This window comes from Propithecus coquereli, unplaced genomic scaffold, assembly GCF_000956105.1.
Source record: "Propithecus coquereli isolate 6110/MARCELLA unplaced genomic scaffold, Pcoq_1.0 Scaffold174, whole genome shotgun sequence".
In the NCBI taxonomy this organism is placed as follows: domain Eukaryota; kingdom Metazoa; phylum Chordata; class Mammalia; order Primates; family Indriidae; genus Propithecus; species Propithecus coquereli.
In genome coordinates, this window is record NW_012142080.1 from 229,895 (window position 1) to 241,727 (window position 11,833).

Below are 11,833 nucleotides of genomic sequence, written 5' to 3' on the forward strand. Positions count from 1 at the left end.
GGATATAAGTAGGGAGGAGTATTCCAAATGGTCTGAAAATTTTGACATATACAGAAAAAAAAAGCCAAATAATTATGGATCAGAAATAGAGGGCTAAATGCAGCTTCCCCATAGACAATGCATTTGGGCCTTTTATTAAAAAGAAAAATTGACATAAATATCTCATAAGTCTTCTAGCATTGGAAGAAGAAAAAAACACCTTTGCTAGCTCAGTGTTTCTCAAATAGGGATCAATGAATAAAATCTCAGCTATCTTCACAAGGTTCTACAAGTTCTGTATGAGAAGTTTTTCAAAAATATGTTAATTTTTTTAAATATTTTTGGATGATCTATTTGACCACCATAAAATGTAGTACAGTGAGGTACTTCTAAGGTGACATTTGAATGTCATCGGATATAAATAGATCCAAATATCTATTCATTCATTCAATCAGATAGATTGATGGAGATACATACATAAACATATATGAAGATGTATGAGTATACACATACACATATATATATGGAGTCTACTATGTACCAGGCACTAATCTAAGACTGACTATACAAGAGTAACGAAGCAGATAAAAATCCTTATTTATATATGTATCTCCCATAAGAATATATGGGATAGTAGCAAATACTATCCAGAGAATTAAACAAGGTGATGTGATGATGCCTGAGTATTAACAGTAGATAAGGAGTTCATCAAAGCCCTCTATAAACAGATGGTATCTTAATAGAAACATACATGACAGAAAGGAGAACACCAAGAAAAAACTAAACCAGGTAAAGAGAAATCCAGTCTGAGACTAGTTAGTGCAAGGACCATCAACTGGAACACATTTTATGTGTTAGAAGAACAATGAAGAGCACTGTGGGTGGGACTTGGTGAGAACATCTGTATTATGTTAGGTAAACAGGGACCATGTCATGTGGTCCAAGATAAGGAGTTTTTGGATTATTCTAATTGAAATGGAAAGGCATCTATCATTTTAAGTCCCAATATTGCTATTAAAAAGATCACTCTGGGCCAGGCTTGGTGGCTTATACCTGTAATTCCAGCACTTTGGGAGGGAGAGGCAGGAGGACAACTAGAGCCCAGGAGTTGGAGCTTGCAGTGAGCTGTGATTGCACTACTGCACTCTAGCCTGGGAAACAGAGCAGGACTCTGTCTCTTAGAAAAAAAAAAAAATCACTCTGGCTCCTAAGTGGATAACGGATTATAGAGAGGTAAGAAAAAAAATGAAGACTCTATTAGGGAGGTTGTAGGAATCCATTTAAGAAGTGAGTATAACTTACACTATGATACTAATAGTAGATTTGGAAAGAAGTAGATGGATTTGCTTGGTGAATGTGGATTAAAGAGACTGAGTTTTGGTGATGGGTTCCTGGCGATGCTCTGATTATGTGGATAGGCTGTGATCCCATTTACTGAGTGGTGAAGACTCAGAGATAATCAGTTTGATGGGAGAAGGCATGCTGGGAATAAGAAGTTATTGTTGTGCTTGCTTCGGCAGCACATATACTAAAATTGGAACAATAAAGAGAAGATTAGCATGGCACCTGCACAAGGATGACATGCAAATTTGTAAAGCATTCCATATTTTTGATTCACTGCAATCTCTACCAAAATCCCAGATTTTTTTTTTTTTTTTGCAAATATGGACAAGCTGATCCTAAAATTCATATGGAAATTCAAAAGATATAGAATAGCTAAAGCAATCTTGAAAAAGAAGAACAAAATTGGAAAACTCACATATCCTAATTTCAAAACTTACCACAAACCTATAGTAATCAAGACAATGTAGTACGCATAAGACTAGTCATATAGATTAAGGAACAGAATTGAGAGTCCACAAAAAAAATTTACATTTATAGTCAATTGATTTTTTATATTTTTGATTTGTGATTGTTGCCAAGGTCACTCAATGGGGAAAGTGTAATCTTTTCAGCAAATGGTGCTAGGACAACCAGATATTCACATGCAAAAGAATGAAGCGGGATTCCTACCTCAAATTGTATACAAAAACAACTCAAAGGGATTATTGACCTAAATGTCAGAGCTAAAACTATAAACTTCTTATAATGTAACATAGGATTAAATCTTCATGACCTTAGATTAGGCAACAGTTTTCTTACAGATGACACCAAAAACAGAAGTGGCAAAAGAAAAAAATAGATAAATCAGACATCATCAAAATTGAAAAAGTTTTGTTTCAAAGGACACCACAAAGAAAGTGGAAAGACAACTCACAGAATGGGAGAAATATTTGAAAGTTATATATCTGACAAGGGACTTGTATGTAGAATATATAAAGAGTTCTTACAACTCAATAATAAAAAGACAAATTACCCAGTCCAAAATGGTCAAGGAGATGTACAGACATTTCTCCAAGGAAGATAAACTAATGGCCAATAAACACATGAAAGATGTTTGACATCATTCGCCATCAGGGAAACGAAAATCAAAACCACAATGAGATGGCACTTCACATCTATTAAAATGTCTAGAATCAAAAAGTCCAGTAACAAGTGTTGTCAAGCATGTAAAGAAACCATAACCCTCATACACTCCTGTTGACAATGTAAAATGGTGGAACCACTTTGAGAAACAGTGTGGCAGTTCCTAAAATGATGAAATATAGTTACTATGTGACCCAGCAATTCCACTCCTTAGAATATACTCAAGAGAAATGAAAACATATGTTCACAAAAAAGCTTGTATAAAAATATGCATAGCAACATTATTTATAATACTCAAATATCCACCTACTGATCAATGGAAAAACAAAATTCGGAATATCCATATAATGGAAACGATTCAGCTTTAAAAAGAAATGAAGTACCAGTAAGTGCTATGGTACAGATGAATCTTGAAAGCATTATGCTAAGTGACAGCAGCCAGTAACAAAAGGTGACATATTGTGTGATTCCATTTATATGAAATGATCAGAATAGACAAATCCATAGAAACAGAGAGTAGATTCATATTTGGTAGGGAAGGGGTAGGGGTAAATGGGGAGTGACTGCTAATAGGTACAAATATCCTTTCCAGGGTGATGAAAATGTTTTGGAATTAGATGGTGGTGATAGGTGTATAGCTCTGCAGAATTACTAAAACTCAGTGAATTGTACACTTTAAAAGCCTGAATTTTACGGTATGTGCACTATATCTCAATAAATCTTGTATTTTTTTTAAAAAAAAGAAGTTATGGTTTAAAAATTTAGATTTTGAAATACTTATTAGTCAAGTGAAAAAATCAAGTACAAGAAAAAAAAGATTCTCAGATTCCATGGTAAAATTCAAGACAAATCAATTACAGAGACAAAAATCATAATGCTATGGGTCCTTTAGAATTGTTTAAGAGCTTGTTAGATGCTCTTAGAGAAATAAATGTCCCACTTTATGATCACATTACTAAAGTCTACTGTAAAGTGAAGGGTACAATATCAATCTTTTAAATAACTTACTTGGATTAAAATTTTTAAAAGCCAAAACCTAAAAAAGCCACACTTCAGTAATTTCTTATTCAATTTAATAATTTGTACATCTTTGAATTTATAATTTAATGTTACAAAATACAATAAAATATATTTAATTTTAAATTTTATTTTTTCTTCAAGATAATTCCAATCAATATTTTAAAAATAATGCTTTTCGACATTTTAGTACTCATTTATACAGATTCACATTAATTGTTCAAATTCCGCTTCTGAATTTCTTAGTATAATCGGACACCTTCTGTACCACAATTTATTTATACATTCCTCTTGTTGAATATTTATGTCATTTACAAATTTTGGTAGGATGTGTTAGATGTTTTTTGATATTTAAATCGATGATTGATTTCAGATGAAATGCTACCAGAAAGGTCGTCCTCCTTTTATTAAATCCCTTTTGCTCTTTTATTTCTTTGTATCAAAACATTATTTGTTCTCCACTCTCCTTTCTTTCTACAGAAATTATAGTTAATAAACTTCCACCAGCAATTTTGCAGTTAATCTGTTTCTTGAAATTTATAAATGGGTTGGGTTTACAGTGCTGATCTTATTTAAATAAATTTCTTGTACTTTTTTTTTCTTCTATGTAAAATATGGTTTTACTTAGCGTCCTAACTCTTAAATAAAAATGTTTGAAATATAATTTACTTTTAAGAGTTGAATGCTTTGAACAAGTCACAGTACATTATATCTTTGTGCATAGAATACAGGGAAAGATGGACAAGGAGGCTTTTGTTACTATTTTTAATAGGTGCTCTTTAAAAAATCAAATGTAAAGCGTAATCTAGGGAAAAAATATTTTAATATTAAAAAAGATGACATTCTTAATGGAGATTCTCTGATACTAAAAGATGATTTAATGATAGTTTCCAGCAGGAAAGAATACTTCTTTATTAAATTACATTTTTTAATTAATATTTAGCCATGGTTTTCCAACCAGCTCCTGTTCATAGTCTGCCAGCCTCACTCAGAGGATCTTTCTGGTAGAAGTTTGTCGTTATGAGTAGACGGATGGTGTCACCCTCGCCATTGCCCTATCACACCCAGTGTCTATCGAGAATCCGGAATGACATTACGAAGATGGGCATCTCATCATCATTCCCCTTATTTCTGTGCTTTAAATTTTCCATTGTTTGTTTTATTTAACACAAAATCCAACTATTGATCAGAGTCTACATAATCTTATACATTTTGTCTCTGCTCCCTGACCAGTGTCACCTCCCATCAGACCTCTCCCAGATTACTGAGGCTCTGGATACACTGGCATTCTTTCTGTTATTTGAAAATAGACGGGCTTCTGCCCTGGGCTTGCTTTCCCTTCTGCTTGACACATTGATCCCTAGTTCTGTGTGTGTTGGGCTTTTACTTACCATTTAACTCTACATTTAATTGCAGTCTCCTCAGAAACATATTCCCCTACCCAATATCCAAAGTAGACCTGTGAGTCTCCACTGCTTTTAAAATTCACATCTATCGTTTTTCCTACTTGTAATTGCTTCATGTTTATCACTACCTGAAATTATTTTGTTTTGAATCTTGCATTTGTTTTTATTTGAAATTATTATTTACTTATTTGCCCATTGTCAAAAGATACTTTTACGTAACTGGTGCCTAAAATAGTGGCTGCATTGAAGAGAGCAGATATTGATTAAAATAATGATTAAAGGATAGTTTAAGGGGCATTAAAAAGTATTTTAATCTAGTGAAATGAGCTTCTATCACCTTCAGCTCACTAAGGCTAATGAAATTCTCCTTTGCATCCTTTTTTTAAAAACTTAAATGACCATTAAAATGGTCATTTATCATAATGTTGATTTTTTGCTATGAGGTAGATGACATTCTCTAATCACCTACCTAGTTACCAAGAAAATTCTGGAATAATTATAGAAAAAGGAGAAGAAGAAAACACACATGTATCTAAAAATCCATTATGTTCTAAAATTCTGAAAAGTTTAGTTAATTGATTAAACATAGTTCATTAAATAGGTATAGCTACTCTGTGAGCTGCCCACAGTTCCCCTGAGCCCATCCGATAGGACACTTTGGGATGGCTTGGCAAGTGGTTGATGCCTTGAACAAAGAAAATGGTTTCTCCTTCCTCTATTAGAGACCGCTGCTTGAAAATGAAGAATGTCTCTGAGATATTATTTCTTTCTGTAGATTAAGAAACTGAGACTCTGGGGCCAATAACTTCTCTAAGGTTAAAGGATGTGAATGTCAAAACAAGAATTCAACTTTCTTCAGTCACGTTTTCTTCATTTTGCCAAGCTTTGCCACCTCCTGAAATATTTCATCCATATCTTTTCTGGAATATTCTACATACAAATGAAAAACAATGTGGTTAAAAACAAACTTACTAGTGCTGTGCTCCATAACTTGCATATTTTAGAGAATGAAACTATTATTTACCTAATAAATTATTCCCCATCTAAGTATACACTTAGTTATTAAATCCTATGTATTCTGCTTCCTAAATATTCCCTGTTTGGGTCACAATTTTGCCTGGGACCTGCCTTCATTCTCTTTACCTTACCATAGTTTATTCTTTCATCTTTCCAGAATCCAAAACAGAGTTATACCTGTTCCTTTCTTCCATTTTTAGTACCCCTCCAAACTCTACTCTCATGATTGACACTGACCTTGCCAAGGGAAAATATTACTATTCGTTTTTTTCCCTTAAAATTCTGTGGTGGCTCCCAAGAGCCTTCAGGATAAAGTCCAAATGTCTTGGCTTAATTTATAAAATTCTTTATATTTAGGGACCTATCTTTTTTTTGGGGGGGGGCTATCTTTTTTCAAGCATCATCCAATGTTGCATTACTTGAAGTTTGTAGTATATTTTATAGGTTTCCAGGTATCCATTCTTTCACACTTTTTGCACCTCAGCCTAGCTAGCCCATCTTCCTGACCAACTTCTATTCTTCTTTCAGTTATCAACTCAAAGGTACCATCCTCTGAGATGTTCCTGGACTCTGCATTTGAATTAAAGTTCTCTTTTCTGTCCCATTTCACGTTTGAATATCTATTTCTTAACATTTAAATACTGCACTAAAATAAAATAGTTAAACTATGAACTCCTGAGGGCAGAAAACGGTTTTCTTTCTATTCAGTGCCCACAGATTCCAAGCACATAGCACAATATCTAGTATAGAGGCTCTTAATACATGTTAATTGAAAGGATAAAAATAAATGTGCAAATGAAAAAAGTACTTTTTCATAATTCACATTTTGCCTGGTTATCATCCTTAGTAGACATCTAGAAAAGTAAAACTACCGAATGAAACAATCACTTTATGTCTGCTAAGCCCAGTTACCTCTGTAGTTACCTCCTGGTTAAAATTTGACTGGTCCTACCCACTACCTCATTGTTGTTCCTGCAACATTCTTTCTCAGAAATGAAACTCCTTAGGCTTCACATCAGCACCATCGCAGAATCTCAGAAAAATTGGGATTGAAGGGATAATGAGGTTACCTCGTCCAATCTTCAAAGGAGCCCAAATCATCTATTTTGACAGGTGCAGCATTCAATGATAATTTATCATCTATCTGTAAATGCGCTGTGACAAATTTTATGGCGGCAATGAAATTTTAGTAATCCGAGACAGCTCCACTGTGATCTCTGCTATTGAATATGTTTTCTTGGTGATAAGGAACCTAGGGAGAAGAGATTAAAATTGCTATTTTAATTAGATTCAGGAGGGGGAACTATTCAGGTTTATGATATAATAGTAAATTGGCTACAAGTGGAAAAAAAGTTTATGAAATTGATTGTTGTAAAGCAGAACCATAGTGAAAGATTTGTTAATAATTTTATGATTGAGAAGTTCTGTATCAAGGGTTTTCTTTTCATTCAGAGACATTGTAGTCAATAAAAAAAAGCTTGGCTGTTCACGCAAGAGGAGGGAAAAAAGTAAATAACACATTTAAATAATTTAAAGTTCTTAGGAAAAGTTAAGGGGAACAAAGTTTGTAATCTTCCCTTAACGAATTTCTTTCTTTAGTTCAAGACCCAGAGAGATAAATGTGATAATTCTAGCCAATAACGTGAATATATCCTAAACTTTCCTCACCTTTACTATTCTTCTTTGCTATTTTTAACTCACCAAATTTTCCCTTGTTCCAAATCCCATGTGAAAACCCCATTAACTAGGATTGTTATTAATATACTTTACAATTTATTTTATTTTCATGAATACTGTGTAAGAAATAAAAATTATCCCCAACACATTAAAAAGGACATTTAAGTTCTATAGTTAAAGGGCTTGAAAAAACAGTAAAAGTATTTTTTTTTCCTGATTGCAAAATATTAGTCCCAATTTCATTGCCTTATAACCTGGAACTTACACTAAAATGAAGGGGAGAACAGGAGAAATTCTGAAAGTCAATATAAAAAATTTAACAATCATCTTAGGCAAAAAATTTATGAAGAAGACCCCAAGGGCAACAACAGCAACAACAAAAATAAATAAGTGGGACTTGATTAAATTAAAAAAGCTTCTGCACAGCCAAGGAAACAGTCAACAGAGAAAACAGAAAACCTACAGAATGGGAGAAAATATTCACATGCTAAACATCCAATAAAGGGCTAATAACCAGAATCTACAAAGAACTCAAGCAAATTAGCAAGAAAAAAAATCAAACAACCTCATTAAAAAGTGAGCAAAAGAAATGAACAGAAGCTTTTTAAAAGAAGATAGACTAATGGCCAGTAAACATATGAAAATGTTCAATGTCACTAATCATCAGAGAAATGCAAATCAAAACCAAAATGAAATATCACCTAACCCCAGAGAAAATAGCTTTTATCAAAAGTCCCAAAACAATAGATGGTGATGTGGATGAAGAGAAAAAGGAACACTTATACACTGCTGGTAGGACTGCAAACTAGTGGAACCTCTATGAAAAATAATATGGAGCATCCTCAAAGAACTAAAAGTAGACCTACCATTTGATCCAACAATCCCACTACTGGGTATTTATCCAAAGGGAAAAAAAGTCATTTTATCAAAAATACATCTGCATGAGAATGTTTGTAGCAGCACAATTCACAACTGCAAAGATGTGCAATCAACCCAAATGCCCATCAATTCATGAATGGATTAATAAAAAATGTGGTATATGTGTGGAGTACTACTCAGCCATGAAAAATGAGTTAATACCTCTTGCAACAATCTGGATAGAACTGGAGACCATTCTCCTAAGTGAAGTATCTCAAGAATGGAAAAGCAAACACCACATATATTCACTATTAAACTGGAACTAACTAATCAACACTCACGTGGGCAGATGGAAGTAAAACTCAAGGAAAATCATGCAGGTGAGAGAAGGAAAGAGAGGATGGGTGAGATCATACCTAAGAGGTACAATGAGCACTATGTGGGTGATGGGTACACTTATAACTTTGATTCAAGCAGTATAAAAGCAATCCATGTAACCAAACATTTGTACCCCTGTAGTATTCTGAAATTAAAAAAAATAAAATTTCATATATAAAAAAGGTAATTCAAATTACCTAATTTTCTCATAATCTTCCAACTTTACTGCCATTGTTAAAGTTTAGACTTTCATTGTCTCTTGTCAATACAAACACATTGTGGTATCTCATACCCAGTGCAAAGATGTATTAATATGTCATGGTAAAACACTTTTCACCACAGCAATACTTTCCCGTTTCTTATATCATTAGCACAACTCATATTGAATGGCAACTAGTAAATGACTTTTCTAGAAAGATTCAGAGAGAATCAAGTTTGCAAATGTACATATTAGCCCCAATTCTAGAATATTTCCCTTCTGTGAGCACATCTGATATTTCACTTTATTATTGACTTTAGAAAACTTCTCTCATACGGAGAAATCTTAGATGAATTGGGTGCTTCCAGTATCTTGAAAATTAGGCTATCACTTCCATTCATTCCTTTATTTCACTAAGTCAAGCATTGATGCATGATTTGTATGTCAAAATAATGTAAATCTTACATGCGAAATAAGAAAAGATGAAGGAAAATATTCCTATGACTAAAGGGAAAAGAAATGGTAACGAGTTGGCCCTATCATCTCATAACTAAATATACAAATGGCTGAGGCCTGCGGAGCAAAGATGAGGGGCTATTAACCAGGGTAGGTAGCACTTAAGGGCCCTATACCTTATGCTACATAATACATTTCAATCACCTCAATTATAAGTGTCTCTGTTTTAAATTTACCAATAATGGAACTTATTTAAACAGATACTGAAAAGATCTCTGGCTTTTATCATGAAATGAATTTCTTTGCTTTCCCTACCAAGCTGTAATCCAAAAATGGTGGTGGGGGGGATAAATTATTAAATACAATGGAAGAAACAGAAATTTTGTTCATATTTGTTTCTTTCTTGTATCTTCCTTTATTTATCAAATAAATGAAACCAGTGAGAAAAGATGTCATACATTTCTGTACAATGTGTCCTTAAAAGCCAAAGACCTGGACACATACCTATGACGAGGAAAGAAGATTCTAGAAAAGCCTGGTCATGCCAAGAGATGATTTAGTTGCTCTTGCTTTTCTCATTAAAACTTTCAAGGTGAATGAATATGTGCTCCTAAAATACCACCATTTAAAATCCTGCTTGTTGGAAACATTTCACAGTCAGCCCATTGATACCATCTTAACGGATACACAGCTGGAACTTTTCTCATGAGTCTAATGACTTTTTCCTTTAATACCTTACCTCCTTCAGTTCCGCCTTTCCAGACAGCACAACATACTGAGTGTTGATTTATACCAGGATACAGGCTGTTCTTGCCTTTTCTTTGTCCAGATTGTATGAAGGTCACAGTGAACAACAAGTTCTCTCATGTACTTATGTGATATTACAGAAGCCAGGGCTTCTCTCAGCTTGAGGTTATTATTTGGAGATCTGAGTCCTGACTTCTTTAGCTGCTTGATTTATTTTTTTGCCTTCCCCTAAATTAAAAATACTGCTGGTGCCTATATTTCACTGTGTGTTTTCATCAAGTTTTTAAGTTTTGTTTGCTTTTTGACACTGCCTCTCCTATGACATTAAGAGGAATGTAAATTTCAATGAGTTTCTTTATCATATTAAATAAATACCACCTCTATACTAAACACAGCTCCAGTTCTTCATCCATCAGCTTTCTTTTGTCCTTCTCTTTTAAGAAACACAGAAATTCAGGATTGGAAGGAAACTAAAAATCGTCAACCTCAGGCTCCATTTAAAACTTGAACATCTGGAGTTCTGCTCACACATGTTCTGCAATGCGGATCTCATTTCCTGACTAAGCAACACATTCCACTTCCCAAAGCCTCTTATTGTTAAAAGGTCTAACTTCTTATCAAAGCTATAACTTTTACTTTCAACCATTTTTTGTACCTTTCAAGCAATATAACACTTCTAAATCCTCTTCCCCGGGACACCCCTTGAGGACAGTTTTTATATCTTATTTCCTCTATCTGCTCCAAACACTCCATCTCCTACACCACAGGTTATCAAGCAACCCTCTCAGTGGTAAAACCTTCTCTTATCAATTTGCTCTAGATTGTCTGCCTTCATAACATACAAAGCAACAAATCATACAGTTATATGCAGAACAAAACATAATCGTATCATCATTTCTTATATTCTGTGTATTATATTACCGTTTGTGTAATCTAAGCTTAGAAGTACTTTCATTTTAGAAGCCACATTGTGTTGGAATTTCTTGCCAATTAAAACCACTAAAGTCAAATTATGTAACTTCAATCTTGTAGAATTTAAGTAGAGTTTTGTACCCAAATTAGAACAATTGGCCATATCTATCAGTATTACATTTCATCTAGTTAGGTTTAACCTAATCTTTCTTAGAGAAATCAACCAAAGCACCAAGTGAAGGCACAGTGAAAATTTGGGTCAGACAACTAAAGCAAGATAATACATTGCAGGCCCAGCGCAGTGGCTTAGTGCCTGTAATCCTAGCACTCTGAGAGGCCAAGGTGGGTGGATTGCTTGAGCTCAGGAGTTCAAGACAAGTGTGAGCAAGAGCAAGACCCTGTCTACTAAAAACAGAAAAATTAGCCAGGAGTCATGGAGCACACCTGTAGTCCCAGCTACTCAGTAGGCTGAGGCAAGCTGATGGCTTGAGCCCAAGAGTTTGAGGTTGCAGTGAGCTGTGATGACACCACTGTGCTCTACCCAGAGTGACAGAGAGAGATTCTGTTTTGTTTTGTTTTTTTAAAAAAGATACAATAGAGACTGAGAGGCCTTTAAAAAATGAGCACCTTGTGAGGAACACTTTTTCTTACTGAAAGAAAATTTGAGAAAAGAATGAAATAAATGAAAAGGGGAAGAAATTTTTTCACAGCCTTTAGACTG